The following is an 8,170-nucleotide window of genomic DNA, read 5'->3' as shown; positions in this document are numbered from 1 at the left end:
TATCTGCTTCACAGAGTTTTAGTATCTGTGACACAGACCAAACAGTACATGTGTTAGAGAATTTTAAGTGGTATGGCAAAGTGCCTGTGCAAGGAGAAGCTAAATAGAAAACTATTTATAGAATGACTTTTATTTCCTGTCACTCTTCTTTTTCAATGCATTCTATATCCAAGGTTTTCTTTTAATTACAACAGATTCAAGTATTCAATATGTGTTTTCTTAATTGTAACTTTAAATAACATCTACTCCTTTTATTGTTTGCATTTTTAAGAACAGCCCATTTGAAATATAGCTGTCATACAATAAATGGCATGCATTAAAAGGCTCCTGTAAAACCACTGCCACATTTAGAAAAGAAAAAAAAAGAACATTCTACAATTAGAGTCTTACTATGAAAACATACAGTCTCAAGTTGTGGCCATGGCTGCTTACAAGCTGGTGCTGATCCGGCATGGCGAGAGTGCCTGGAACCTGGAGAACTGCTTCAGCGGTTGATATGACTCTGACCTGAGCCCAGTGGCCACGAGGAGGCAAAGAGTGGCAGGTAGGCCTTGCTACATGTTGGCTATGAATTTGACATGTGCCTCATCTCTGTGCAGAAGAGAGCAATCCGGACCCTCAGGACAGTCCTGGATGCCATTAACCAGATGTGGTTGCCAATGGTCAGGACTTGTGTCTCGATGAGCGACACTATGGAGGTCTAACAAGTCTCAATAAAGCGGAAACTGCTGATAATCGTGGTGAGGCACAGGTAAAGAGTTGGAGTCAATCTTATGATGTTCCGTCACCTCCGATGGAGCAACATCAGCAAGGATCACAGATATGCAGACCTTACTGAGGACCAGCTATCCTCCTGTGAGAACATGAAGGATACTAATGCCAGAGCACTGCCCTTCTGGAATGAAGAAATTGTCCCCCAGATCAAGGAGGGGAAAAGGGTCTTGATTGCTGCCTATGGCAACAGCCTTCGGGGCATCATCAAGCATCTGGAGGGTCTTTCAGGAGAGGCCTTCATGGAGCAGAACCTGCCAATGGGCATTCCCATCATATATGAATTGGACAAGAACTTGAAGCTCATCAAGTCCACACAGTTCCTGGGGGATGAGGAGATTGTGTAAAGCCATGGAAGCTGTGGCTACTCATGGCAAGGTGAAGAAGTGAAGGCGAGGAGACAGACTCCTCTCCTGATACCCTCCCTGCCTGTTCTGCCTCCTGCAGCCTCTCCAGCACTCATCACACATATTATATATATCTTTAGGATCTTAAGTTTAAGTTGTAGCTGTAGATGGGGACCTGTGACTCCCATTTTCATTTAGTATTTTATCCCCTGCATCTACTCCCTTCATAGAAGCTAGTCAGAATAATACCTCTGGGGGTGCAGGTTCTTGGTCCACATCCAGGGACGACTCCCTGTACCAGGAAAGTTGAGAGATAGTAATTATAGTTTTTAAGAAGTCAGGGAGGAACTGTGCTGTGGTATGACCAATGAGGAGAAGCTGCAGTCCAGATTTGTCCCTGTCACCTGTCCTGCACTCTTCCAGAAATTAGGTAACTGGGGGGCATAGGCACTCCAGTGGAGAGTAAAAGTAACCTCATGGTGACTTAAAAGACCCTACTTTCTCTCTGACCCTAAAGGAGCTGCTGGCCCTAGAAAGTCAATCTTGTCAAGTTTATATTATGTTTCCTTTTTTAAAAGTATATATACAAAAGCAACTCTGAGGTTGCTAGTGGCAGTTGAAACAGTCTTATACAGTCATCAGAAAAATAAGCCATTTCTCATATCAAATGGGATAAACTCCTTGCACCTCTTGCTGTGTTTGGATCCCTTTGCCTTGTTTTGTAGAGGTGAATTGCCCCTTGATCATGTCCAAGTCTTTGCCTTTCAATGTCTGAATCATGTTCCAGCTGCTAAACCCTACCGTGTGGGTTCAGAACTTGTTTGGACATAACAACTAAGTCTCTTCCAGATCAGTATAATAAAGGAATGATGTGCAATTTGAAAAAAGAAAAAGAAAAAATATAGTCTCAAAAGAAAGGTGCCACACAGCTCAGATTATTTATCTCATAAATTCTCTTTCAATTATTTTGAATATATTTTCAAAATTTGCTGCAAGATGTACATGTTGCTTTTATGAGCAGACAATCTTTGAGGAAATGCTAATGGCCTATTGGTCCTGGTTTACAAAGTAGCTTCTCCATACATATTTTCATTGACCTTTCTTGTCACCTCATGTCCTCCATCCTCATTACTTCACCATTTGTTGAAAACCATCTGTCCCCAGGATCTCTCTTTCTCTAATGGCATTTTACCTATATTATTTTATGCTGCTCCTTAAATGCATCTCTGACAATGGCCTATTTGTATTTTTCTAGATTCCACATGAACTCCAAGTTAAACACCCCAAACAAAAGATTTAATGCTAAGGCACTCATTTAAGAGAGAAAATGTGGCATTTATCTTTTGGGGTTTGGGTGATCTCATTATATGTGTGTGTGTGTGTGTGTGTGTGTGTGTGTGTGTGTGTGTGTGTGTATTACTAGAATCTACAACTTCCCAATTGGCTTAGACTGGATGGCCAGCCAGCCTCAAAATCTGCCAGCCTGTTTTCCTGCAAATGGAATCACAACTCCATGCCCGACATTTCACATGGGTTCTGAGAAATTGAACTCAGATCCTCATACTTGCATGTTTACAAACTAAAGTATTTCCCCAGCCTTCAGAGCCATTAATGTAGCACATTGATGGTCGAGCTGTAAAGGAAGCAGTTAAGGAGTGAATGGATTGTCAGGATGGAAGAAGGAGGGCTGGAGTCCAGGTGACAAGATAGCCTTGACTTGAGGAAGGACATCTCTTAATTTGGAACCAAAAATAACTGAGGAAAAAGTAGAGATGCTAGACAGGGAAGCAGTGAAACTGAGATAGAAGTTAGATAAGTAATTGCATCCTGAGATGTAAATTAGGAAAGCCTGTTTGAAACAAAATCAATTGTGTTTTTAATTAAAATTATCACTATGGATAGTATTTTAGTACATAATTGATTTTGTCATACTTCAAATTGGATTATCACACTTGCTCCATATAATTCCTCTTCAAGGAGGATGTTCCTTGGCGTAGTAAGGAAACACTACCACTGAGCAACATCTTCAACTCTTTCTTGCATGAAATTCTTCACCAGTATCATTTAGTTTGGATTTTGTCCACTCCTTGTAGTTTAGTTGGTTTCCATGTTTCAAATCAAATATAATACTGGGATGTTGAAAGGTTGACCAAGCTTTCCTATGCATCCACAGTCATCTGTAAAACAGTGACTTATTAAATAATCCCTTTGAAATTCTATCAAGTATACACTATTAAGAAAGGCAGTGTTAGCATTATTTTCAATAAATACCTAGGTAGAACATGAGTTGATCAGTGGTCTAGAGGCTCTAATGTGGAGTAAGAGTCTGCTCAGCTAAATCATTTGACAAATATGGAGTTATCCTTAGTTCTATGCAGATCAGGTGACAGTCCTAAGTGGATTTTACATAGTGGAAACTCTTTGCTACATTATGGCTGCTTCCTTTAGGATCCTTTCTGTTTTATAAAACCACTAAATAAAATGCCATTTTCTTTCTTCGTTCCTGGTGTGTTCTAATGTTTCAGAGCACTGTTAATTTTCAGAAAGCACATGAAATTATAGAACTTGCTTGCCATCACTGTGCCTTCATTTGGGAACTGAGATCTGGGAATAGCATATATTTATTTTCTGCCAATTGTGTAAGCCAAAGGACACCAAGGACTATATCTGCCTTAACTCTAGATAGGGAATTCACCAAAGATGATTTTTTGGCAGTTTTTGTGTCCTTCCTCTTTCTGTTATCCTCATTTCAGCTAGCTTCATAGTTGAAGTCAATTTCTCTTCTGAAAGATGGCAACATGCCATCCTGTTGTTGGATCACATCTTTTTGTACAAAAGTTTTACATATTTTCAGAAGAACTCCTCTTCAGTGACTTGGTAAAGTAACTTTTATGCCCTATTGTTAGTAGTGACATATCACTGAAGGCACTTGACACATTCCATGCTTTAGTTTCTTCATTTCTAAGATGATAATATTGGGTCTGGCTTTATCTTTTGTAATTTTTCAGAGATTCAACAGGATTTTGTGGAAATGCACTGTTACAAGAATTCCAGATGAAACAAACAAAAGAGATTCTTTCTCTTTGGAAAGAGAAAGCAGCCAATAACAGTTTCTCCCATCTAGAATGTTGCTATTGGCATGTGAGCAGTGGTTCATTCAGTGTTTTAATAAAGATATGTAGTTGAATTGTTGCAAACCATCATGGCTCAGAATCAGAAGTGCTACTTTCCATCCTCTATCCTCCATCCTCCATCCTCCATCCTCCATCCTCCATCCTCCATCCTCATGAATATATGGGGCAAAATGGCACCCAAGACTGCATTTCCTTGTGGAATTGATAGTTGGAACTCAGTAGTACCCTTAAGAGTAGAAAGCCCAGCTTGTTTTTGGAGTATGGTTTTTATGCTTAGTGTGATTCTATTCTGATAACTTAATTGGTCCACTGATTTGTTTATAATATTGAAATTACCTCTCAGCTCTGTCAGTAATGATTTATTTTGATATTATAAAAAGTCATTAAAACTAAGATAATACTTCTTCGCCTATTCCTTTGCTGGTTTCCTCAAGATAATTGCCTTAGGATTTATAGTTCTGCTATTTCTAAAATAAGAACATTTGCCCATGCAAAACTATTTGCTTAGCTCTAATAAAATATTATCTACTTAGACATTTTTCCTTTCTGAGAAAAAAGTATGTTTGAATGTTGACTATTTTCATGACACATTAAATTTATACTGCAAAGAGAGTATTTTTAAGTGTGAAGACCTGGCACCAGTGCAGCAAAGGAATGACTTGAGGTAGCTGGAGTAGGAAGCAATTTGTGTGAGGATTTGCACCTCAGTTTCTTTTTATTCACACAAGCTAATGGAAGGGCTTCTATATCATTAAATTACTCCTGGATGATTAGAACAATAAATATTGTCAGATTCCCACCATTATCTCAACTTCAAAAATTTCAGTTAGCTAACTCAGCTTCAATGCCTTTAACTATACATATTCCTGAGGACTATCGTCACATACCAAAGCCAACTCTGTCCATAGAAAGACAAGGATACCAGAATATTAATGCACCCTGGGAGTATCACTCATTCAGTGGCTGATAAAAGACTAAATAGCCTCTTCTGCCCCCTGAATGATGTAATACTACCTACTGTGTTTTGTACTATATTTAGAGTTTACAGAGGAGACTTATGTCATATTATCCCTGGTGCTAAATTTAATGCAATGTACCTTGAGCTGTGCTTTCCTTCTGCATCACTCCTATACCCTTATTGGTTGTTTCTGGGATCATCTCCATAACTTCTGTCTGTACTCAAACCTGAAGTGGAAATTTCTGGTTTCTTTGAAAACCCAGTTGTGTCATGTGATGCTTTTCTGGAAACTGTCTTCTGAGAGGATGTTTTGCTAAAACAGACACGTGAGAAGATGTTTTGCTGAAGCACACATGTCAGAGGACATGGGATATTTTGTGGAAGCAGATGCTTGAGACGGTGCATGATCTTTGGAAACCTATAAACAATGAGAGGCCCTTCTTGTATTTTGACTCTGTGCAATGCTTTGCCGGTATTCACTTGTAAACTTTGGTCTTTGCTGGCCATGCAATGCTTTACTCATCTAGCTTCTTCTCTAGTCTTCATTTGTCTTCACTTTATAGAGAAAAACACATCAAAGAACTTCTTGTGGTATTCCAAATGATTCTGGCAGCTTCCATTGACTCATACAGGTTTGACAGATGGGAGTCTTGCTGTTTCTTCTGGATCAAGCTGCTGCTACTGATTCATATTGGACTGGACTGCTAGTATCTTGACAACAAAGAATGGAATCACCCCCCAAAATTACTTCTAAACAGGTCCACAAACTCCTTTTCCTATTAACCTTCTTTTTCCCCAACCTCTAATAAGTGGGTTAGAAGGGAGGTTGAAGCATTCAAGAACCCTAAATAAAGTAGGCTTAGAAAAATCTAGGTTTTGTTCAGACAAGTAATTCAGAGAAGGAAGTGAGCAGCTTGACCTGCGAAGGGATGATGAGGTATCATAGTGTACGGATTAAAGTTATACAGCTTTCTATAAAGGTGATGCTATTTTAAGTAGCAAGTAAGGTGAATTCATTTGGGTGGGGGAAGCAGAGATAGAGAAGTTGAGCAGAACTTATGACTGACAGGCATGCATAGGAATGCAGACTCATAGGCAAAAGGAGACAAGTTGCTTGTAGCTCACTGCACTGTCCAGCTAGAGATGGTACAGCAAGAGCTTTTGTGAGTTCTCCTGCCTCTGACTCATCGTTTCATAGTCCTCCTTATCCCCCATCCTTCATTACCATGAGTTCAGCAGAGATAGAGCTAGAATTGGTTAATATACATTCCCAGCTATCTTAATGATCATGTGTCAGGAAATGCATTCGGAGAGATCACTAGAGTGAGAATGAGAATAAGGAGGTAGTTAATATTCTTAGCTAAGACACAGAAAACAGAGTAAGAGGAAAAAGATGTTGTGTGACATTTAAAAATAGACCTAACTTGACCAATTAGTCTTTTCTGCCCATGGTAACCTTATTCCGTGTTATGGTAGTAATGGCTTCTGGAAAGCTGTGACATATTTTATAATTGAACTGTCAGGTTCATAGTTAGTTATAATTCACTCACAGATAAGTGTGTCTTGTTAACCAAATTATGTTGACTCCCTGAGAAAGCTGGTATGAGGACTTTGCTGTTTCCTGTCTTTGTGTGCTTTTACAGGCTCATGACAGACCATTAACATGATGAAAGATTGATTATTGTCTTGGGTACCAAACTGTAATTTAGCCCTATTTTCATTTTTCTTTCTCATCAACTGCAGAATCATATGCATTTATCAAAATGGGTGTCATCTGTTTTGAAATTCATGAAGTGAGATTGCACACTTGTCAAACATTTTTTTTTCCGACATTGACAAAAACCATCAACATCAAGCTGTACTTAAGTGCTTTGGAAATAGACATGTCCAGGTGAAAGAATGGTGGAATCAAAATGAAAGACTACCAGGCTGGAATGGCTTATTCAGTCTATGAATGTTTCTTTCAGTGCATTCAGGGCATACAGCAAGTTGCCAGACTCAGGCTGAAGTCTGTGAGGAGCTGAAGGGACATTATGCTGATCCATTCATTCAGAAAAGATTTAGTTCTCACTTTGCTTGACACTGTCCTAGATACTAAAAAAGCTAATACAAAGCAAAGTCCCTTCCCTCATAGAGCATGCCTTTAGATAATTCATATAATATTAAGTATATATGATGATAAAAGGAAAGGACACTAAACTAAAATTATAAAGCAATGAAAAGCTGAACAAATGAACAAACAATATAGTGCACATGTAGGTGATCAAGGCAAATACTTTCCCAGATCTGGCTATGCCAAACACTTGATAAGACCTAGAGCAGTGGTTCTCAACCTTACTAATGCTGTGACCCTTTAATAACGTTCCTTATGCTTTGATGACCCCCGACTATAACATTATTTTCATTGCTACTTCAGAACTGTAAATTTGCTACCATTATGAATCATAATGTAAATATTCATGTTTTATTATAGTCTTAAGGGGGGTTGCAATCCACAGGTTGAGAACTGCTGACCTAGAGGCAGTCACTTGCCTACCTTTATCTGTTTGTAGAGTTGTGGTTTAGCTGAAGTTTCACTATTGATTAGAACTTCTGAGCATTGAAGACTATCCCCAATGAAGACTATGGAAGAAACATAGTCTCTGGCTGTAGCCTTAGAAACCTAAAAGAACTCTCATACCAAAGATGTGAAGCATGTTTTTTTGAGGTTTAGTAATGAAATAATGCTACTTATTTTCATTCTTTGCTTTTAAGACGGCATTAATGAAGGTTCTAATGAATACAAAAGTCAAGGAAGCTGAGTCCAATTTTAAGAATTGAATGAAAGAAGTGAAATAATCATTTGCAGACAATCTGAGTGTTTACACAATAAATGTAAGAGGCTCAACAGGCAATTAGAAGTAGTACGAAATATCAACATTAGTAGCTGAAAATAAAATTTGGAAATCAGCAAGGACCAA

General features: G+C 38.6%; 1 pseudogene; it reads left to right on the top strand.

Moving 5' to 3' along the window:
* Nucleotides 1-420: 420 nt before the first annotated feature.
* Nucleotides 421-1,161, top strand: LOC114628081 (annotated as a pseudogene).
* The last annotated feature ends 7,009 nt before the right edge of the window (nt 1,162-8,170 follow it).

This window comes from Grammomys surdaster, unplaced genomic scaffold, assembly GCF_004785775.1.
Source record: "Grammomys surdaster isolate TR1022 unplaced genomic scaffold, NIH_TR_1.0 263, whole genome shotgun sequence".
Taxonomy (NCBI): domain Eukaryota; kingdom Metazoa; phylum Chordata; class Mammalia; order Rodentia; family Muridae; genus Grammomys; species Grammomys surdaster.
The sequence above is the reverse complement of the archived record's forward strand: the minus strand, read 5'-3'. Positions and strand labels throughout refer to the sequence as shown.